This window comes from Oncorhynchus tshawytscha, unplaced genomic scaffold (genome assembly GCF_018296145.1).
Source record: "Oncorhynchus tshawytscha isolate Ot180627B unplaced genomic scaffold, Otsh_v2.0 Un_contig_16162_pilon_pilon, whole genome shotgun sequence".
NCBI classification, from domain to species: Eukaryota; Metazoa; Chordata; class Actinopteri; order Salmoniformes; family Salmonidae; genus Oncorhynchus; species Oncorhynchus tshawytscha.
The window spans coordinates 52,094-76,053 of NW_024609050.1; the positions used below are offsets into that span (position 1 = coordinate 52,094).

Genomic DNA, 23,960 nt, shown 5'->3' on the forward strand with positions numbered 1-23,960 from the left:
CCCGAAAGCATGATGGGGTACTTACTATGTGCACATGCTAACAGAAAGATGGGTCGCTAATTAAGTTTGTCATTGTAACAAAGAATTTATAAACTAAAAATCAGATCTCTTGAAAGTTTCCTTAATTGTTGTTCTATTATCTATACAATAGGCCATAATTGATTTCGGCCGAATAGGCCTGACATATTCCCAAATTTTAAGGATCTTTCCGTTTTGATTGGGTTATTTTGTCTAAAAACCTTCAGGCCTTTAGAAAAGAAACTGCATCTCTGCCCAGCCTGGCAAGAGTGGCCAAACGGGTGTTTATCATGCACAGTGGCTCTGCAAGTGTGGAGAGGATGTTCTCCACTGCTGACCTGCTCTCCAGGCACCATCGCATGAGCCTTAAGCCACAGACTTGCCATCCTGGTGTTTCTAAAAATGAATTGAAAGGCACTGAGCATAAATCATTTGTATTTAATTCTACGTAAGTCACAGCCTATATGTGCAATTTATAGACTGTAATGATTTGATACAACAGAATGTTGTTTAAATGCTTAGCGCTTAATGTTCCTGACTTCCTACCAGCCTAGTATGTCACAATTTATTTCTTTAAAGGCTATAGCCTTGAAATAATATAGGCTACATGTTTTATTTCCATTCCTTCTTAGGCTCCCTGTCTGGTGCCTGACCTATTTAGACTGTTTATATTGTCAGCGATTGGGTGCAGAGATGTAGCGGAGTCCGGCGCAGGACACAGGTTTGATTAACACAACTGAGTTTACTCACAAAAATACAAGCAATATTCCAAATAGGAAAATACATACAAACTAACACCTACAACAACCACTAAGACACCAACAATCACGGAGAGAACAGACATGTATGCCAGAGGGTTAAATAAGGAACATGATAAGGGAATTGAGACCAGGTGTGTGTAATACTACATGTAGCCTAATTGAAATGATGAGCGCTTCTTACATTCACTTTCATTGAAATCATTTGGTTTGGTTTGAATACTTCAAAAACAACATGTTAGGTCCAGGTCGTCACAACAATAGATGGGTGCTAGTTAAATGGTGACTAATGAATGGAGAGAACGAACTGAATGATGGTTGAACTCACATTGAAACTCAAATACCCAGATAATGTTAAGAAAGATAGCAAACAGAATATGGAGAAGTTAGCTAACTAGATCAGTCTGAATAAAAACTATCCAACTAGATCAGTCTGAATAAAAACTATCCAACTAGATCAGTCTGAATAAAAACTATCCATCTAGATCAGTCTGAATAAAAACTATCCAACTAGATCAGTCTGAATAAAAACTATCCAACTAGATCAGTCTGAATAAAAACTATCCAACTAGATCAGTCTGAATAAAAACTATCCATCTAGATCAGCCTGAATAAAAACTATCCATCTAGATCAGTCTGAATAAAAACTATCCAACTAGATCAGTCTGAATAAAAACTATCCATCTAGATCAGTCTGAATAAAAACTATCCAACTAGATCAGTCTGAATAAAAACTATCCTAGAATAAAAACTATCCAACTAGATCAGTCTGAATAAAAACTATCCAACTAGATCAGTCTGAATAAAAACTATCCAACTAGATCAGTCTGAATAAAAACTATCCAACTAGATCAGTCTGAATACCAACTACTGAGAAGTGTGTAAAACAGGAATAGATGTCTTATATTGGGATGGGGCCCTTAGTGAGGGAAGGGAGGTAGGGAGGGCAGAGGGAAGGAGGTAGGGAGGGCAGAGGGAGGGAGGGAGGTAGGAAGGGCAGAGGGAGGGAGGGAGGGAGGTAGGAAGGGCAGAGGGAGGGAGGAAGGGAGGTAGGGAGGGCAGAGGGAGGGAGGTATGGAGGGCAGAGGGAGGGAGGTAGGGAGGGAGGGAGGTAGAGGGAGGGAGGGAGGTAGGAAGGGCAGAGGGAAGTAGGGAGGGCAGAGGGAGGGAGGTAGGGAGGGCAGAGTGAGGGAGTTAGGAAGGGCAGAGTGAGGGAGGAAGGGAGGGCAGAGGGAGGGAGGGAGGTAGGAAGGGCAGAGGGAGGGAGGTAGGAAGGGCAGAGGGAGGGAGGTAGGGAGGGCAGAGGGAGGGAGGTAGGAAGGGTAGAGGGAGGGAGGTAGGAAGGGCAGAGGGAGGGAGGAAGGGAGGGCAGAGGGAGGGAGGTAGGGAGGGCAGAGGGAGGGAGGAAGGTAGGGCAGAGGGAGGGAGGGAGGTAGGAAGGGCAGAGGGAGGGAGGGAGGAAGGGAGGTAGGGAGGGCAGAGGGAGGGAGGTAGGGAAGGCAGAGTGAGGGAGGAAGGGAGGGCAGAGGGAGGGAGGGAGGTAGGAAGGGCAGAGGGAGGGAGGTAGGAAGGGCAGAGAGAGGGAGGTAGGAAGGGCAGAGGGAGGGAGGTAGGGAGGGCAGAGGGAGGGAGGAAGGGAGGGCAGAGGGAGGGAGGGAGGAAGGGAGGGCAGAGGGAGGGAGGTAGGGAGGGCAGAGGGAGGGAGGTAGGAAGGGCAGAGTGAGGGAGGAAGGGAGGGCAGAGGGAGGAAGGGAGCTAGGAAGGGCAGAGGGAGGGAGGTAGGAAGGGCAGAGGGAGGGAGGTAGGAAGGGCAGAGGGAGGGAGGTAGGGAGGGAAGAGGGAGGTTGGAGGGCAGGGCAGAGGGAGGGAGGAAGGGAGGGCAGAGGGAGGGAGGAAGGGAGGGCAAAGGGAGGGAGGAAGGGAGGGCAGAGGGAGGGAGGTAGGGAGGGCAGAGGTAGGGAGGGCAGAGGGAGGGAGGTAGGGAGGGCAGAGGGAGGGAGGTAGGGAGGGCAGAGGGAGAGAGGTAGGAAGGGCAGAGGGAGGGAGGTATGGAGGGCAGAGGGAGGGAGGTAGGAAGGGCAGAGGGAGAGAGGAAGGGAGGGCAGAGGGGAGGGAGGTAGGGAGGGCAGAGGGAGGGAGGTAAGGGAGGGCAGAGGGAGGGAGGTAGGGAGGGCAGAGGGAGGAAGGGAGGTAGGGAGGGAGGAAGGGAGGGCAGAGGGAGGGAGGGCAGAGGGAGGGAGGTAGGGAGGGCAGAGGGAGGGCAGTAGGGAGGGCAGAGGAAGGGAGGGCAGGAGGTAGGAAGGGCAGAGGAAGGGAGGGCAGAGGGAGGGAGGTAGGAAGGGCAGAGTGAGGGAGGGCAGAGGGAGGGAGGGAGGTAGGAAGGGCAGAGGGAGGGAGGTAGGAAGGGCAGAGGGAGGGAGGTAGGGAGGGCAGAGGGAGGGAGGTTGGAAGGGCAGAGGGAGGGAGGTAGGGAGGGCAGAGGGAGGGAGGTTGGAAGGGCAGAGGGAGGGAGGTAGGAAGGGCAGAGGGAGGGAGGTAGGAAGGGCAGAGGGAGGGAGGTAGGGAGGGCGAGGGAGGTAGGGAGGGCAGAGGGGGAGGTAGGAAGGGCAGAGGGAGGGAGGAAGGGAGGGCAGAGGGAGGGAGGTAGGGAGGGCAGAGGGAGGGAGGTAGGGAGGGCAGAGGGAGGGCAGAGGGAGGGAGGTAGGAAGGGCAGAGGGAGGGAGGTAGGAAGGGCAGAGGGGGAGGGAGGTAGGGAGGGCAGAGTGAGGGAGGTAGGGAGGGCAGAGGGAGGGAGGAAGGGATGGCAGAGGGAGGGAGGTAGGGAGGGCAGAGGGAGGGAGGAAGGGAGGTAGGGAGGGAGGTAGGGAGGGCAGAGGGAGGGAGGTAGGGAGGGCAGAGGGAGGGAGGTAGGGAGGGCAGAGGGAGGTAGGGAGGGCAGAGGGAGGGAGGTAGGGAGGGCAGAGGGAGGGAGGTAGGGAGGGCAGAGGGAGGGAGGGAGGGAGGGAGGGAGGGAGGGCAGAGGGAGGGAGGTAGGGAGGGCAGAGGGAGGGAGGGAGGTAGGAAGGGCAGAGGAAGGGGAAGAGGAAGGGAGGGCAGAGGGAGGGAGGTAGGGAGGGCAGAGGGAGGGAGGTAGGGAGGGCAGAGGGAGGGAGGGAGGGAGGGCAGAGGGAGGGAGGTAGGGAGGGCAGAGGGAGGGAGGGAGGTAGGAAGGGCAGAGGAAGGGAAGAGGAAGGGAGGGCAAGGGAGGGAGGTAGGAAGGGCAGAGGGAGGGAGGGAGGAAGGGAGGTAGGGAGGGCAGAGGGAGGGAGGTAGGGAGGGCAGAGGGAGGGAGGAAGGGAGGGCAGAGGGAGGGAGGTAGGGAGGGCAGAGGGAGGGAGGTAGGAAGGGCAGAGGGAGGGAGGGAGGAAGGGAGGGCAGAGGGAGGGAGGCAGGAAGGGAGGGCAGAGGGAGGGAGGGCAGAGGGAGGGAGGTAGGGAGGGCAGAGGGAGGGGGATAGGGAGGGAGGAAAGGAGACAGGCACGTGTAGGAGGCCTAATTCGGGAGTGAAGAGGTCATTAGGGGACGTTGGAAGAGAGCAGGAGTGCATCACCTTAAGGCTTTCTGACTCAGCTAAAAATGCACGCACGCACACACACACACACACAGGCACACACACACGTGATGTTATGGCTCATGACCCCCTCAGAACTAGCCTGGTTAAACCAGACTGAAAGCTGTCATTCTTCTAACCATTGGGAGAAGTATAGCCTTGTTCTGCTCTTAGAAACATTGAGTCCAGCATTCATTCCCTAGACCAGGCTAGCAGCATGTCTAGATACTGTAACTCTATCTGGATGACCAATGGAAAATAACGAATATCGCTTGTGTTGCGACTTTGTATTTTTATTTTTCACAAAATGTGAAAGAGAGAGAGATTGAGAGAGTGTTTGTGAGAGAGAGAGAGAGAGAGGAAGGAGAGAGGGAGAGGGGAGAGAAAGAGAGAGGTTAAAGAGACAATGGGAGAGAGAGAGGTTAAAAAGATAGAGAGAGAGTCCTGCCAAATGTATGACGATTTTAGAGACACAGACCCACAAAGAATTTGAAAACAAATCCAATTTTGAGACACTCCTGTATCTTTTGGGTGAAATACCAGTGTGCCATTACAGCAGGGAAATTGTATTTACATTTTTTACATTTAACCTTTATTTAACTAGGCAAGTCAGTTAAGAACAAATTCCTATTTACAATGACGGCCTACACCAGCCAAACCCGGACGACGCCATTTGTGCGCCGCCCTATGGGACTCCCTTTTGTACTTTAACTATTTGTACATCGCTACAACACTGTATATAGACATAATATGACATTTGAAATGTCTTTATTCTTTTGGAACTTGTGTGAGTGTAATATTTACTCTTCTTAATATTTTACTCTTCTGAAACTCTCTCCCATTGGCCTCCCCTACTAGAATTACACTACACTAACCCGCCCCACACACAAGTCTTTGATCACCTACCAACCAGTACGAATTCCGGGTCTCTCACAGACCTGTTAGTTTTTCTTTAAGAAGCCCTCCTGTTCTCCACTCATTACCTGTTTGAACTCGTTACCTGTATAAAAGACACCTGTCCACACACTCAATCAAACAGATTCCAACCTCTCCACAATGGCCAAGACCAGAGAGCTGTGTAAGGACATCAGGGTTAAATTGTAGACCTGCACAACGCTGGGATGGGCTACAGGACAATAGGCAAGCAGCTTGGTGAGAAGGCAACAACTGTTGGCGCAATTATTAGAAAATGGAAGAAGTTCAAGATGACAGTCAATCACCCACGGTCTGGGGCTCCATGCAAGATCTCACCTCGTGGGGCATCAATGATCATAAGGAAGGTGAGGGATCAGCCCAGAACTACACGGCAGGACCTGGTCAATGACCTGAATAGAGCTGGGACCACAGTCTCAAAGAAAACCATTAGTAACACACTACGCCGTCATGGATTAAAATCCTGCAGCGCACACAAGGTCCACCTGCTCAAGCCAGCGCATGTCCAGGCCCGTCTGAAGTTTGCCAATGACCATCTGGATGATCCAGAGGAGGAATGGGAGAAGGTCATGTGGTCTGATGAGACAGAAATAGAGCTTTTTGGTCTAAACTCCACTCGCCGTGTTTGGAGGAAGAAGAAGGATGAGTACAACCCCAAGAACACCATCCCAACTGTGAAGCATGGAGGTGGAAACATCATTCTTTGGGGATGCTTTTCTACAAAGGGGACAGGACGACTGCACCGTATTGAGGGGAGATTGGATGGGGCCATGTATCGCGAGATCTTGGCCAACAACCTCCTTCCCTCAGTAAGAGCATTGAAGATGGGTCGTGGCTGGGTCTTCCAGCATGACAACGACCCGAGACACACAGCCAGGGCAACTAAGGAGTGGCTCCGTAAGAGGCATCACAAGGTCTTGGAGTGGCCTAGCCTGTTTCCAGACCTGAACCCAATAGAAAATCTTTGGAGGGAGCTGAAAGTCCGTATTGCGCAGCGACAGCCCCGAAACCTGAAGGATCTGGAGAAGGTCTGTATGGAGGAGTGGGCCAAAATCCCTGCTGCAGTGTGTGCAAACCTGGTCAAGAACTACAGGAAACATATGATCTCTGTAATTACAAACCAAGGTTTCTGCACTTTTAGGAAAAAAGGTGCTATCTAGAACCTAAAAGGGTTTTTCAGCTGTCCCCATAGGAAAACCCTTTAAAGAACCCTTTTTGGTTCCATGTAGAACCCTTTACACAGAGGGTTCTACATGGAAACCAAACGAGTTCTACCCTTAACCAAAAAAGGGTTCTCCTATGGGGTAAGCCGAAGAACCCTTTCGGAATCCTTTTTTCTAAGAATGTTTGGTAGATGACATCCAAAGGTTTAAGAGTAATAGCAGCTGCACTTTGATAAATAATGCAGTGCATTCAGAAAGTATTCAGACCCCTTGACTTTTTCCACATTTTGTTACATCACAGCCTTATTCTACAATGGATGAAATGCATTTTCAGGTTTTCTTGGGTATGACGCTACAAGCTTGGTACACCTGTATTTGGGGAGTTTCTCCCATTGTTCTCTGCAGATCCTCTCACGCTCTGTCAGGTTGGATGAGGTGTGTCGCTGCAGAGCTATTTTCAGGTCTCTCTGACAGTTTTCCAGAATTTAGCCGGTTTTCCATTACCATTACAAGCCGGGCTCCCACGTGGCGCAGTGGTCTAAGACACTGCATCTCAGTGCTAGAGGAGTCACTATAGACAACTTGGTTTGAATCCAAACTATATCACAACCGGCCATGATTGGGAGTCCCATAGGGCGGCGCACAATTGGCCCAGCGTCGTCCGAGTTTGGCCGGTGTAGGCCGTCATTGTAAATAAGAATTTGTTCTTAATTAACCGAGTTGCCTTGTTAAATAAAGGTAAAATAAAAAATACAATCCAAAAGAGCAGTTACATATTAGTCAGATTTTGCCTTTCTGATTTGTCTCACACAATGATTCCTCAGTTTCTTAAAATCTAGACAACCATTTTCAGGTCGTGCCATAGATTTTCAAGTAGATTTAAGTCAAAACTGTACCTCGGCCACTGAGGAACATTCACTGTCTTCTGAGTAAGCAACTCCAGTGTAGACTTTTCCTTGTGTTTTAGGTTACTGTCCTGCTGAAAGGTGAATTAATCTGCCAGTGTCTGGTGGAAAGCAGACTGAACCATGTTTTTCTCTAGTTTTTCTCTAGTTTTTCTCTTTTGCTCCATTCCGTTTATTTTTTATCCTGAAAAACTCCCCAGTCCTTAATGATTACAAGCATACCCATATCAGGATTCAGTCACCACTATGCTTTAAAATTTGGAGAGTGGTACTCTAATGTATTGTATTTGCCCCAAATATAACACTGTATTCAAGACAAAAAGTGAATTGCTTTGCCACATTTTTTGCAGTATTGCTTTAATGCCTTTTTGCAAACAGAAAACATGTTTTGGAATATTTTTATTCTGTATAGGCTTCCTTCTCTTCACTCTGTCAATTAGGTTAGTATTGTGGAGTAACTACAATGTTGTTGATCCATCCTCAGTATTCTCCTATCACAGGAATACATCTGTAACTGTTTTAAAGTCACCATTGGTCTCATAGTGAAATCCCTGAGTGGTTTCCTTCCTCTCCGGCAACTGAGTTAGAAAGGATGCCTGTATCTTTGTAGTGACTGGGTTTATTGATACAACATTCATAGTACAATTAATAACCATGTTCAAAGGGATATTAAATGTCTGCTTTTATCATGTTTACCCATTTAGCAATACGTGCCCTTTTTGGGAGGCATTGGAAAACATCCATGGTCTTTGTGGTTGAATCTGTGTTTGAAATTCACTGCTCGGCTGATGGTCATTACATAGAATTGTATGTGTGTGGTACAGAGATGAGGTACTTATAGACAAATCTGGTTAAAACACGACAAAAAGTGGAACAAGTCAAGGGGTGTGATAACTTTCTGAAGGCACTGTAGTTTCTCGTGCCAATGCAAACTAGCATGCTAGTAGATACCATAGATTTCCAGTCATTGCGCTAACACTAGTTAGCAATTGCGATAAAGCTATTAAGCAACTTCCTTTAAACTTCATGCAGAGACATAAACATGGTGTCCAGTCCATCTGACTCTGGAGAAGGAGATAAAGGGCTTCATTGCCATAATCCTGAAGCATCTAATAATTGATATTCTCATTGGAGTTGTTGTTATTTGTAGCTGTAGGACGAGAAAACACATGCAGCTTTAATTAGCCTAGCTAGCTAGCTAGTTATTAACTAGCTTCTCCAGTTTGATTCAGTCAAGACAGGTACTACCTAATCATATTGGATGATAAATAACCTAGCTATGGCAGCTATTAGTCTGCTATAGCGCGAGTCGGCTTTGTCGGTTGCTGTCTCTCGCCTCTCCTTCCCTCCTCCCCACTGGCGGACTTACCCTTAGGTAGAAGAGGGAATTGCCTCAGGCCTCATTTCATCGAGGGGCCTCATGACCTGGGCAGAATTCAAAACAAATAATATTAGTCATATTTTTTTAAATATATAATTTATTCGCTAGCCGCTCCACTCAAGATAGTTTCAGCCACTTGCGAATTGAAGGACTGGTTAATTATTTGCTCTCAACTGCACCTGCGTTTGCAGACGTCAAAAACTTGAGGTTAGCATGATTCAGCTTAACCAGTACAGAGGAACCAATGGGATAGTCCCAAAGGTGAGGTTAGCATGATTCAGCTTAACCAGTACAGAGGAACCAATGGGATAGTCCCAAAGGTGCAAAATCTGCCCAACTAGCAACACATGCTCCTATTGGGTAAAACATTCATATTTAAAGCCTAAATTCCATATCTCTAAACCAGTTGTCCTGTATGTATTTTGATCGCCCCAGAGCTTCTAACACATTACATACGAATCAGACAATGCATAAAATATGACACAATCATAACAGATGAAATGAAGAAAATAAATCTTATTACGGTCTATATTGGTTCGTTGTTAAGACAAACATAACACAATGTAGTGATTGAGCATTGTTAAGTGTCCTGGTGTTTTTTTAACAGTCCAAATGACCCCACATTTCTGTGCAGCATTCTGTAACTTGAACTTTCAGTTTACTGTGAACTTTAGTTACACATAGTGCCTGTTTCCAACCACTCACACACTTTCTGGATAAGCCCAAGTTAACCACATGATACCTTGTACTGACCCTATCGTCCAGTGGTGTATTAGTTCATAATTGTTTGGCCAAATAAGGTAAAGGATATGCTGATGTTGACACAAAATGTGCAGTGGTTTGGACAAAAAAAAACCACACAACTCCAATCTTACATTTCGTGCTCACTCAGTACATCTGGTTACGTTGGACATATTTACACACCAATGTAATATATTTGGACGCATTTCTTTTCAACTCTCAAAGACCGTGGTAAGATTTTCTTCCTCATTTCACCTGATTAATACATGCTACTGTTATGCACTGTCTGTGTAGGGGGGTTAGATATATACAACTTTATGTTTAAAATATTAATATTTGACCAAAGCAGAGTAATCACTAATTGAGTTTGTACGTTTGGGACTATCCCATTGTTTCCTCTGTAGTAAATAAACAACTTCAAGCTCACCTCCAGTACTTCAAATAACGATACATAAGGCACAGATACACATTTTGAGTGTAAAAATGTAAGAGACAATCTATACAAACACAGGTGGAGAATCCAACAATGCAGACCATGGATATTGATGACGACACATATGCCAACAAGCCCAGAAAAAGGATTACATTGGTGTTACATTTTCAGGTACCAATGCAAGTACAGATACACACACACACACACACACACACACACACACACACACAAACCACTTTCTCAGACGAGTACCTATTAGTCCCCTCACAATTCTGGATGATATAAAAAAATGTAAAATTACCCTAGAGAGTTTATAATACCTTGAGATTCAGCTAACTTTCAGTGGTGGAAGAGACCATCCGGAGTTGCTGCAGTGTGTCTGGGGCTGCTGTGTGTCCTCCTATTGGCTGGGATCATAGGCCTGTCTGTCTACTGTAAGTTTATACATTTATTATGTTTTCACTAATAAACTCAGTAAAAAAAGAAACGTCCCTTTTTCAGGACCCTGTCTTTCAAAGAAAATTCGTAAAAATCCAAATGACTTCATTGTAAATTTTCATTGTAAAGTGTTTAAACACTGTTCCCCATGCTTGTTCAATGAACCATAAACAATTACAGTTTTTTTTCGATTGCTAAACGACAGTGGGCACAACTGGAGTCACATGTGCAAAACTCTAACTACAGTCTGCACTACCAACAGTCACCTGAGCTAAACAGTTCACATCACCTGCAAAGCTCATTCCAAGCAACACAACTCTTAACACATGGCTCAAAACACGCTCAGTGCAGCCAAACACTATGCACAACCCTCACTGAGATAACACACACTGTCACTCAGAACACACTGAGAGTAAAAACACTAGCATCAAACACCAATACAGAAAATACAAACTTTTCATCTTTACAGTTTGAACAATTTCAGTGACTTCATACAAAGTCATATTTTCTTCAAAGAAAAGAGTGACATTCTTTCACATGATTTATTAAAATTTTTAGAACATAACAATTCTTTAAGGTAAATGAAAATTAGCAGTTTGCTTCAATAGTCTGTAGTAATTTACGGAATTACAGTAATGAGAAAAAAAAGGTAGAAACTAAAAGTACATACTGTAATTCGAACAAATAATTGAGGGGCTAATCCTGCTTCTCTCTAGCATCAGGCCACAGGTTTTCTTCAACATCACATCTGATGTTTTCTCTTGCCATGCACCTGAGGAAGAACCTTCTGGAGTGCCTTATCCATCCCTGGCAGTCCTCTGGACTCGTGTCCTCACATCCGGCACGCATGGCTTCCAAAAGAGACATTTGGTCATGTGGGTGGTGACCAAACACTTTCCACCTCCAGGCAGAGAAAAACTCCTCTATCGGGTTGAGGAAGGGTGAATATGCAGGCAGGTACAAAACCATAAATCTGTGATGTGCTGCAAACCAATCTGTGACAGCTGCAGAGTGGTGACTAGCAACGTCATCGCAAACTATGACAAAAACTTGGGGTTTCTTACTGGCTCCCCTGTTCTGCTGGCACTAGCTGAGCATAGAGCTGTTCTAGGAAAGCTATAAGCCTTTCTGTGTTGTATGGGCCAATGAGTGGTGTGTTGAGAAGCAAACCATCATTGGCCATTGCAGCACACATGGTGATATTTCCCCCTTTGGCCTGGAACCTCCACAGTGGCCCTTTGACCTATAACATTCCTTCCTCTGCGCGTGTTTTGGCAAGTTTAAATCCAGCTTCATCGATAAATACAAATGAATGTGGTCTTTCCAGTGCTTCCACCTCCATTACTCTCTGAAAAACAGTAAATGCACAGTTTTACTGTAGAAATGCTAGTGTTTTTTTTTACTGTAAATATTTTGTATAGCTGTGTACGTAACCTCAGACGTCTTACCTGGACATATTGGTGTCTTTGCTCTTTTACCCGTTCACTGTTTCTCTGGAACGGTACAGTGTATAATTGTTTCATTGTAACTTGGTGTTTCTTTAGGACTGGAGCAATAGTTGTTGTGCTGACAGAATTAACATTTTCAAATATATCATTATCAGCCAGCACTCTATCTTGAATCTCCCGCAGTTTTATTGCATTGTTGACAACAACCTTGTCAACAATAGTATTTTATTTTATTTTCCTGCGCATCTGAAAATATTTTTCCTCTTTCCCCCTGTTGGGGGCAGCCTTTGGGTCCTGTTGTAAAAATATATTTTACAGTCAAACTTACTGTAATATATATCTGTTTAAATATTCTATAATTGCAATACAAAATAGATTCCTGTAATGTTTTCATTTACTGTAAGGATGTAACTCTCACCTGTTTGCATGATGGAAAATTCGCATTACAGATGCCACTGTGGATCTTTGCAGATTGGGTTGCACCCTCAACCCTGCCTCTCTCAATGAGAGACCATGGTTCACGACATGGTCTATAAGTGTAGCCCTTATTTAATCTGAAATAACAGCTCTTTGTCTTCTTTGTCTTCCTCCACGCATCCGCCCTCTCCCTGCCACCCTTCTCCCTCCACGAACCCATCTTCCTTGTTCCATTTCCAAAATGAGTCTTTCTGAGCTCTACCTATACATACTGTAATATGTGTGTGTGTTCACTAACAAGTCTAAAACAAGACACCTGCTTAGCCTTTCAGCTGAAATTGCAATCAGCAGTGTTTGAAAGGCACAAGGCTGAAATCTATTCCGTTTTGAATGTGTGGTTCACAGTTTTGACAGCAGTGTGTTAGCATTTGAACAAAGTGCTGTAAATCCACAGTGTTGTGCAGGTTGTGGTTAAAGTCATGGGATAAGTGTGTAGAGTTTTGAAAACTGTGTTCAAGCAATGAAAAACGAACTAGAGTTTGGTCCACATGAACTGCTGCTGTGCAGACTGTAGTTAGAGTTTTGCACATGTGACTCCAGTTGTGTCCACTGTCGTTTAGCAATCGAAAAAAAAAAACTGTAATGGAACGGTTGTTAAGACACTAACAGCTTACAGACGGTAGGCAATTAAGGTCACATTTATGAAAACTTAGGACACTAAAGAGGCCTTTCTACTGACTCTGAAAAACACCAGAAAGATGCCCAGGGTCCCTGCTCATCTGCGTGAACGTGCCTCAGGCATGTAGCAAGGAGGCATGAGGACTGCAGATGTGGCCAGGGCAACAAATTGCAATGTCCGTACTGTGAGACACCTAAGACAGAGCTACAGGGAGACAGGATGGACAGCTGATTGTCCTCGCAGTGGCCGATCACGTGTAACAACACCTGCACAGGATCGGTACATACGAACATTACACATGCGGGACAGGTACAGGATGGCAACAACAACTGCCCGAGTTGCACCAGGAATGCACAATCCCTCCATCAGTGCTCAGACTGTCCCCGCAATAGGCTGAGAGAGGCTGGACTGAGGGCTTGTAGGCCTGTTGTAAGGCAGGCCCTCACCAGACATCACCGGCAACAACGTTGCCTATGGGCACAAACCCACCGTCGCTGGACCAGACAGGACTGGCAAAAAGTCCTCTTCACTGACGAGTCGCGGTTTTGTCTCACCAGGTGTGATGGTCGGATTCGCGTTTATCGTCGAAGGAATGAGCGTTACACCAAGGCCTGTACTCTGGAGCGGGATCGATTTGGAGGTGGAGGGTTCGTCATGGTATGGGGCGGTGTGTCACAGCATCATCGAACTGAGCTTGTTGTCATTGCAGGCAATCTCAACACTGTGCGTTACAGGAGAGACATCCTCCTCCCTCATGTGGTACCCTTCCTGCAGGCTCATCCTGACATGACCCTCCAGCATGACAATGACACCAGCCATACTGCTTGTTCTGTGCGTGATTTCCTGCAAGACAGGAATGTCAGTGTTCTGCCATGGCCAGCAAAGAGCCCGGATCGCAATCCCATTGAGCAAATCTAGGACCTGTTGGATCGGAGGGTGAGGGCTATCTGGCAAATCTGGTGCAGTCCATGAGGAGATGCACTGCAGTACTTAATGCAGCTGGTGGCCACACCAGATACAGACTGTTAATTTTGACCCCCTTTGTTCAGGGACACATTATTCAATTTCTGTTTATCACATGTCTGTGGAACTTGTTCAGTTTATGTCTCAGTTGTTGAATATTTTTATGTTCATACAAATATTTACAGATATTTTAAGTTTGCTGAAAATAAACGCAGTTGACAGTGAGAGGACGTTTTTTTTGCTGAGTTTACATTCTCCATCATCAGTAGTTTAATACGTAGATGTTCAAAGGATTTTACAAAGGACCACAACGGGGAAATTACTGTGTTGTCCTCAGTGATGTAAGCACATGTGTATACTATATCCACTTGTGTGGCTGAATTTTGTTTAATAAAATTGTAAAAAAAAAAAAAAAAAAATCTATATGTTTTTATTTTGACAGATACCCGAGTCATTGGTCATTACTGCTCTGCAGAGAGATTCCAGACGTCCAGTTTGAACAACCTGACTAAAGAGAGAGACCAGTTAAAGACCAGTTACAACACCCTGACTAAAGAGAGAAACCAGTTACAGACCAGTTACAACACCCTGACTAAAGATAGAGACCAGCTACAGACCAGTTACAACACCCTGACTAAAGAGAGAGACCAGCTACAGAGCAGATACAACAACCTGACTAAAGAGAGAGACCCGCTACAGAACAGTTACAACACCCTGACTAAAGAGAGAGACCAGTTACAGACCAGATACAACACCCTGACTAAAGAGAGAGACCAGCTACAGACCAGTTATAACACCCTGACTAAAGAGAGAGACCAGTTACAGACAAGTTCTAACACCCTGACTAAAGAGAAAGACCTGCTACAGACCAGTTATAACACCCTGACTAAAGAGAGAGACCAGTTACAGACCAGTAGTAACACCCTGACTAAAGAGAGAGACCAGTTACAGACCAGTAGTAACACCCTGACTAAAGAGAAAGACCAGCTACAGACAAGTTATAACACCCTGACTAAAGAGAGAGACCAGTTACAGACCAGTTACAACAACCTGACTGAAGAGAGAGACCACTTGAAGGAAGAGCTAAACAAACAGAGCTGTGGTAAGAAATTGGAAAATGACTTGACTGTTTTGTGGTACTCCAGATCTGCTAGATTAGGTATTCCCAAACTGGGGAACATGCAATGCTGTCGGAGGTACGCTTGCATGATGACGAGTTTCTCACATGACTGGCCTATCTGGGTGATGTTTTTTCTCGCCTGAATGATCTAAATCTAGAATTACAGGAACTCTCCGCAACTATATTCAATGTGCGGGACAAAATTGAGGCTATGATTTAGAAGCTGGGGGTATTTTCTGTCTCCATTAACAAGGACAACACACAGGTCTTTCCATCATTGTACGATTTTTTTGTGTGCAAATGAACTAAAGCTTATGGACAATGTCAAATGTGATATAGCGACGCACCTGAGTGAGCTGGGTGTGCAATTAAGGAGGTACTTTCCCGAAAAGGACGACACAAACAACTGGATACGTTATCCCTTTCATGCCCTGCTTCCAGTCCACTTACCGATATCTGAACAAGAGAGCCTCATTGAAATTGCAACAAGCAGTTCTGTGAAAATAGAATTTAATTAAAAGCCACTGCCAGATTTTTTGGATAGGGCTGCGCTCAGAGTATCCTGCCTTGGCAAACAGTGCTGTTAAGACAGGAATGCCCTTTGCAACCATGTACCTATGTGAGAGTGGATTCTTGGCCCTCACTAACATGAAAACTAAATACAGACTGTGTGTGGAAAAGTATTTAAGACTGAGACTCTCTCTAATACAAACCAACATTGCAGAGTTAAGTGCATCCTTTCAAGCACACCCTTCTCATTAACGTGTGGTGAGTTATTCACCATTTTTGATGAACAAATAAGGTTTTATATGTAAGATGGTTAAATAAAGAGTAAAACTATTGATTATTATTATTATATTATTATTTGTGCCCTGGTCCTATAAGAGCTCTTTGTCACTTCCCACGAGCCGGGTTGTGGCAAAAACACTCCTTCTTATGTTTAATAAATGTATCGTATAGAGCGTGTGTGTGGCAGGCTTACAATGATGGCAAATAGCAACATTTGAGAGTGTGCTGACCCTGGTACTAGAGGGGGTACAGCTGGAAGTTGAATGTTTGAAGGGGTACGGGACTATACAAGGTTTGGGAACCACTGTGCTAGATCAATTGACTGTTTCACTGTACGCCAGATCTGCTAGATCCATAGACATTAAGACCAGTACATAGTGATAACGCTGACGTCGTCCACTTATTTCTTATGGATAAGTTCCGATGGCGAATGAATCCGGAAGTATTTTAATTTGAAGCGTGCCATATTGCTGAATGGGACTGAATGTTACCCAGAAAATCGCTAAGGATCATGTTGAAAGCAGCCGTCACTAGCAAAGCATCATGGTCGATGTAGTCATTTTCATCCTGCCTGAGACCACGTGCATGAGGGCGTGAGCCTCCTCTAAGCCTGCCGGCCCGTGATTGGTCTGTGTCAGGTCGTGGTCCTGTGTGACGACAATATAGTGATCAGAATTTATCACTATTTAATTAAATATCCCGATTTGTAGAGAATTTTAAAATAATTCACATAGGGGATCAAACCTGATCTTAGTAAACAAATTGTTGAGCCCAAAACAGTATATTTAAAAAATGGGTCCGTTCTAGCGATCGTAATGGATTTAGGCTTTTTTTGGGCACCGCTAGTTTGCTATGCAGTGGGCGACCAACAGAGCACTTGACTTCATGCTCCAAACCGGACACTGGGGGCCTGGCTTGATCCAAATAGCAGCCTAATTGTTTTCTGAAAAATATATATATATTTTAGGTGCGCTTGATTTACTGTATTTTTACAGATCGGGGTTGGACGGATTACAATACAAGTAATTTAATGTAATCCATGGGATTACCTCGAAATAAGTGTGATTTCATTTTTAACATATGCTGTTCCCATCCAACACAATGGATTTTTAACCTAAACGGACATGTAACGGATACAAGATAAATCTGATCATCTCATTAGTTAGATGATCAATTGTGCGATACTCTGCATGTAGACAAGAGTTTCTTAAACTATGGGTCGGGACCGAAAGTGGGCCCTGAACATGTGGGAGGTGGGTTGCAAGTTATGTGTACATCTACACACTGTTTCTTCATAATTTGGGTCATTGGAGGACAATTTAGGTCACGGGAGTAAGGCCAATTTCTAATTTGGATCTTGAGCTGAAAAAGTTAAAGAACCCTTGATGTAGATTATTCAAAGAGTTGGCAAAAACAAGTAGATCTGTCAGATTTTTGCGTACTTAGATGGCTCTGGTCACTTATCAGTTGATACCAGGCTTCTGAGAAGGAAGCTGGCTGTGGACGCTTATCAGTTGAAACCAGGTTGCTGAGTAGGCGTTTGTCATGTGTGTCTTCCCAGTATTTGGAAATTAAACAGGATGCAGCTGTGTTGATGAATTAAAAACGACCTTTTGATGTGAGAGTTAATTTCTCAGTAAGTAGGGGTCAGACTTTTTTTGTTTAAAAAAAAGGTTTTTGTGGAAAGCAACCAATGAAAGCCACCAAGGAAAGCAACCAAGGAAAGCAACCAATGAAAGCATATTTTTTGGAGTTTTGGATATTTCAGATAGACTAGAGCAGATCAATTCATGTTCAGTAAGAGGTGTATTTAATCAGAGCCGGTTTAGCCGACATCCACATAGCAGTTGTTTTGATGGTGTCAGAGGTGGAACTGCGTTAGAGCTGTCAAATCCACAAGCAGCTCCTGGCATTGTACACTGAGTGTACTAAATATTAGGAACACCTCCTTGTTATTGACTTGCATCCCCTTTAACCCAGAGAACAGCCTCAATTCCTCAGGGCATGGACTCTACAAGGTGTCAAAAGCATTCCACAGGGATGCTGGCCCATGCTGACTACAATGCACAGTTGATACACACAGGAAACTGTTGAGTGCGAAAAACCCAGCAGCGTTGCAGTTCTTGACACACTCAAAACGGTGCGCCTGGCACCTACTACCATACCCTGTTCAAAGGCACTTAAATCTTTTGTCTTGCCCATTCACCCTCTGAATGGCACACATACACAATCCATGTCTCAAGCCTTAATCTTTAACCTGTCTCCTCCCCTTCATCCACACGGATTGAAGTGGATTTAACAGGTGACATCAATAAGAGATCATAGCTTTCACCTGGATTCACCTGGTCAGTCTATGTCATGGAAAGAGCAAGTGCTCCTAATGTTTTGTACACTCAGTGTACCTAATGCAGACATTGCCATTGGCTACACAGATTTGCATTAAGAGATCCCATGCAGCCTTGTTTACACTTTCGAACCCAGGAATGATTAGGATGATAGGATCCACATGATTTATTTGGATGATTTTTCCATTTGAGCGTCATTTCTATATAGTCTACACTTTCTCGTTCTGAACTTCTAACACAAGTGTGTGGCTTCGTGACATTGATGGCAAGAGCAGCCACTCACGGATCTAACACAGTTCAACCTCCAACACCACCAAAACATCCGCTATGCAGCTGTCTGCTGTCGCCTTAACACTTGATCTGATTGAATCTAGGTCAAAACATTTTGGGGAACTGAAAGGACAAGCTTCCATTCCCACTGAAAGTCACCAAGGACGCTGTTGTTTCTAAACCACCATGCCATTTGGGTCCTGGTGGAAAGTAGTGCACTACGTAGGGAATAAGGTGCTATTTTGTCCCTGATGTAGACAAATGTGATCGCTATCATGGATTTGTCATGAAATAACCTCTACGCTCCTGTCCCCAAGGATGGAAGAAGTTTAAGTCCAGTTTGTACTACCTCTCTACTGAGAAGAAATCCTGGACAGAGAGCAGGCAGGACTGTCTGGGACGAGGAGCACACCTGGTGATCATTAACAGCAAAGAGGAACAGGTGAGAGGGAGTTAGTCAATTATATTTTTGATAGTTTCAACATTTTGTTTCTATTTCAGCTCCTGTTTGTTTTTCACTTTATCATGTCGCTTTCTTTAACCAATGTTTGCAAGCCCCCCCTCCAAAAATAAAACGTGAATAGTCCTGACAGAAAAGCATGTTTGTATGTGATTCAAGATCTTTTCTTTGTGACAAAACAATAGGAATTTATCCATGAATGGAGTGGATGCCTGGAAATCTATCTTGGTTTCCATGACACCAATACAGAGGGGGTTTGGGAGTGGATTAACGATGGCGCATTAGACCAATCATCAGCTCCTGTCACTACGTGAGTGGACCTGTTCTGGATGATATTTTACAGTCTAATTTGTAACAAATTCCTTTTTACCGTCTGATTATCTGTGTTGGTATTGGATGACTTTTTACTGTCTGTTTCTATGTGCTTCCTTCTATAGTTAGGGCCATCTACTTTAAGTGCTGCCTGTCTTCCCAGTAGCCTACTTGGTGCGTGAACTGCTGACTGCTCATAACTTCCAGATGATTGTTGACACATCAACCAGGATTAAGGGGCAGGGCAATTTGGGACTGTTGTTGTTTTGGTAATCAGTGGCTGTATTAGAGGGGGAGTGGTTTCTCCTCTCTGTTGTTGTTTTGGTAATCAGTGGCTGTATTAGAGGGGAGTGGTTTCTCTCCGCAATCAGAAATGAGCACCGGGAGGTGTGTTCTTCACCTTTGAAAGGCAATTAGCATTTAGTGTTAGTACTTCAGTCTCCCCTGTTTCCTCAGCGGCAGCTGTCATGTCAGTGGTGGTCTTGTTGCCAAAACTAAAATGGTCGTCGAAACAAAGGAGGTTCTGCCGAGTTGTCCTGCAGAGTTGTTCAAGGAAGGCTCCACACCACTCTCTCACTTGAGTGTCTTACCCAGCTCCTTTCTGATGATCTCATTTTGCTCTTTTGTAGATTTGGCGACTATTAGTGTGTTCTATACCTGTTCGCTCCTCTCCCCGTAGGCTTTACAGACACTACAGCCCTTCTAATGTAATGTACCATGCACGCACAACCCATGTGGAATTCCTGGTTTTCTGATCTGCGGTCAAGTACGCAGAGTTCATCTCAGCCTATGCTGCTTTTCAGTCCCTTGACCATCTGACTACGTGTTCTCTCATAGTTCGAGAGCATCTGGTCGTCATGGTGATGGCACAGGACTACTCAGTTCTCCTAAGTGGAGATTTCCTCTTGTCTCCCTCTCTCACCTGTCCATCTCCTCATTTCAATTTCATGTTGTCACTGTCAATTGTCCACTTGAGTTTAACATTGTTGTTATCTATCGCTCAACAGGTGCCCTTAGAGAGTTACTCAATGAGCTTGACACCTTAAAGCTAATTTACTGACAATGGGTCACCGCTCTTCGTATTTGGTGACTTACACCTCCTGACGTTGGCCTTTGATGAATTTCTTTCCTTCATTTCCGATTAATTTTCCCTCCTTGCCTCTTTTGACCTCACCTTTCCCCAGTCCCTTCCCACTCACAAGGCAGGCAATACGCTTGACCTCATCTTTCCCCAGTCCCCTCCCACTCACAAGGCAGGCAATACGCTTGACCTCATCTTTACTAGAGGCTGTTCGCCTCCTAATCTCACTGCAACCCTCCAGGTCTCTGTTCTCCTCCTAATCTCACTGCAACCCTCCAGGTCTCTGTTCTCCTACTAATCTCACTGCAACCCTCCAGGTCTCTGTTCTCCTACTAATCTCAGTGCAACCCTCCAGGTCTCTGTTCTCCTACTAATCTCAGTGCAACCCCCTCCAGGTCTCTGTTCTCCTACTAATCTCACTGCAACCCCCTCCAGGTCTCTGTTCTCCTCCTAATCTCACTGCAACCCTCCAGGTCTCTGTTCACCTCCTAATCTCACTGCAACCCTCCAGGTCTCTGATCACTACTTTGTTTCCTTTTCTGTCTCCCTTACCTCCAACCCTAACCACTCAGCACCTATCTAGATGGCCATGCGCCGTCACAATCTTCTCTCTCTCTCTCTCTCCCACTACTCTCTCCTCTTCTATCCTATCATCTCTCCCTTCTGCTAAACCCTTCTCCCTCCTGTCTCCCGATTCTGCCTTTTTGACCCTACTCTCCTCCCTTTCCACATCATATGACTCACACTGTCCCCTTTCCTCCCTGGCCGGCTCGGCCCTCCCCTCCTGCCCCGTGGCTGTGACTCATTGCGAGCTCACAGAACAGGGCTGTGGGCAGCTGAGTGAAAAAGGAGGAAAATGTAACTCCCACCCGAGAACCTGACCCCATCCCCTCCTCCAGACCATCTCTGGAGACCTTCTCTCTTTCCTCATCAACTCATCCCTGACTGCGTCCCCTCTTGACTTGAAAATGGCCTGATCCGCTCCACTCCTCAAGAAACCAACACTCGACTCCTCTGACATCAAAAACTACAGACCGGTATCCTTTTTTAAATTTTCTGTCCAAAACACTTGAGCGTGCGGTCTCTGACCAACTCTCTCCCAACCCGGGCACTCAGTTCTCCCACCTCTGGTCTCTTGGCCCTCCCACCTTTTACGGAAGCCCAGTCCAATCTCTTCCTCCTGAAGCTAGGACAACAATCTTCCAAAAAACATCTGAAAGCCGACATCTTCAGAAAGTAGCTTAAATCATCCCACATACCCCCCCACCACGACACCACACCCACCCAGAAGCCTTTCATGAACTAACACTCACACTTGACTTTTTCCACCCTTACCTTACCTTACTAGCTCTTACCTAACCTTACTAGCTCTTACCTAACCTTACTAGCTCTTACCTTACCTTACTAGCTCTTACCTTACCTTACTAGCTCTTACCTTACCTTACTAGCTCTTACCTTACCTTACTAGCTCTTACCTTACCTTACTAGCTCTTACCTTACCTTACTAGCTCTTACTTTACTAGCTCTTACCTTACCTTACTAGCTCTTACCTTACCTTACTAGCTCTTACCTTAATAGCTCTGACTTTGCTGATAGCTACTTTACTGAGGAAAAATGTACTTACTATGACTGAGATGTGGTTGTCCCACTTAGCTATCTGAAGATGAATTCACTAACTGTAAGTCTCTCTGGGTAAGAGCGTCTGCTAAATGACTCAAATATAAATGTCATATGTGTTGGATGTCTTTTTACCTTCTGTTTCCCTGTGTTGTTCCATGTGACTTTTTACCGTCTGACTATCTGTGCTGTAGCCTGTTTGATTGCTTTTTTGACTACTTTTTGCCATCTGTTTTGTTATAGGTATTGGAGGGATGGGGAACCAAACGATGCAAATCAGGGTGAAGACTGCGCTCATCTCTCAAAGATGGCATCAGACCCACTAAAGAGTTGGAACGACGTACCATGCACAATGAATAAGCACTGGATGTGTGAGAAGACAACGTCCACATTGTAATTATGTGTTTAGAGTTTTGAAACATGAGACATTTTGATGATCTGTTTTAGATTTTTGTGTTAAGCTCATTCTTGTGAAAATTTGGCAAAGTGATTGGGGGGAAAAACATAGGTAAATTGACCCTTATCTGAGCATGGCGGGCTAACACACGCTGTGGTGGGCTAACACAGTCTGTTCTTGCACATATGACCCTGGTTCAAAACCCAGCCGGAACCATAAACAGCCTAAAATTCTCATTTGGATATCCAATGTGACTAGATGATGTTTTATTTTGTAATGAAATCCCAACATTATATTATCAGAAACTGTTATGGATTTAAGAGAACTGGCGAAGCAGCTTAAGTAATAGAAATCCAAATGTATTAGCAAAGAAACATGACAGCTTATTATTTAACAGTACAAAGTCAGTATAGACCATGTATGCTGTACTGGTAATATAATGGGTCAGTATAGACCATGTATGCTGTACTGGTAATATAATATGTTATTATAGACCATGTATGCTGTATTGGTAATATAATGGGTTAGTATAGACCATGTATGCTGTACTGGTAATATAATATGTTATTATAGACAATGTATGCTGTATTGGTAATATAATGGCTCAGTATAGACCATGTATGCTGTACTGGTAATATTTTAGCTCAGTAGACCATGTATGCTGTACTGGTAATAATAGTGCAAAAGCCTTGGTGTATGGGTGTGTAGAAAATCATTGATACTTTGTCTGGACTATTGTCGCCACCTGGCGAAATAGATTGGAGCTTGCACTTCAGTTCCTCCTTCCATAGCTCTGGTCCAGAGCGTTAGTGCGCATTCTCTTATATCCTACGCGTTGAACACACTAACTGTGAGTTTGCGTTTTGGGACACCAGAAGTACATTAATTTCCAATGGAACGCTGCGTTGCCTTTGACAATTGCGTTGCAGAGGCTGTTTCAGTGCGTTCTGTGTGGTTTATACGTCGGATTTATCGAACGCATACGTCAAACTGTATGCGTAAAAGGGTTGACAGAAATGGTAACATAAGGTGAATGTTGAACTTTTGTTGCACACATATCTAGATGACGCAGCGAACTATTTTGCGCAAGTACGTACAGTCGGTGTGTTCAAAGCGTAATCTTTGAAGTGAAACGCGCACTAACGCCCTGGACCAGAGCTAGGCCTATGTCTTTCAGCTACTAAGAAAAAAAAGTGATTAATCGATTCATGTTGAGGTGGAAGAATAAAATGAAACATTTCCTACAATATGCTGCCAATATCCCTATAAATAGTATGCCTTAATGTGTGATATTAATAAACATTTAAATAAAAAAAGACAATATACAAATGTAAGTCAATATCATGAATATCATAAATACCACCTTCCCACCACTTTAATGCTCCTTCAACTCGTAATTACTAGTGGGAAATCCCTGAGCTCCAACTTCTCCCACATGTTGACCTCTGATGTCACCTACTAAGGAAATGATCTCGATAATTGCATTTTAGGCAGTTAAATTTAATACAACATAATTTATAAAAACAATCTACTAATATGTTTTTTGAACACTAATTGGCTTACTCTCGGCCTTCCAAGTTGGCGCAGCGGCACTGCATCTCAGTGCTAGAGGCCTCACTACAGACACCCTGGTTCGAATCCAGACTGTATCACAACCGGCTGTGATTGGGAGTCCCATAGGGCGGCGCACAATTGGCCTAGCG

General features: G+C 44.8%; 2 long non-coding RNA genes across 2 annotated transcripts; both read left to right on the top strand.

Moving 5' to 3' along the window:
- Positions 1-10,061: 10,061 nt before the first annotated feature.
- LOC121844154 lies at positions 10,062-14,391 on the top strand. Its single transcript, XR_006081888.1, has 3 exons — positions 10,062-10,092; positions 10,254-10,355; positions 14,309-14,391. It is a non-coding gene; the product is annotated as an uncharacterized LOC121844154 (long non-coding RNA).
- Positions 14,392-14,835: 444 nt separating this feature from the next.
- On the top strand, positions 14,836-23,591 carry LOC121844153. Its single transcript, XR_006081887.1, has 4 exons — positions 14,836-14,968; positions 18,708-18,832; positions 19,036-19,160; positions 22,104-23,591. It is a non-coding gene; the product is annotated as an uncharacterized LOC121844153 (long non-coding RNA).
- Positions 23,592-23,960: the final 369 nt, after the last annotated feature.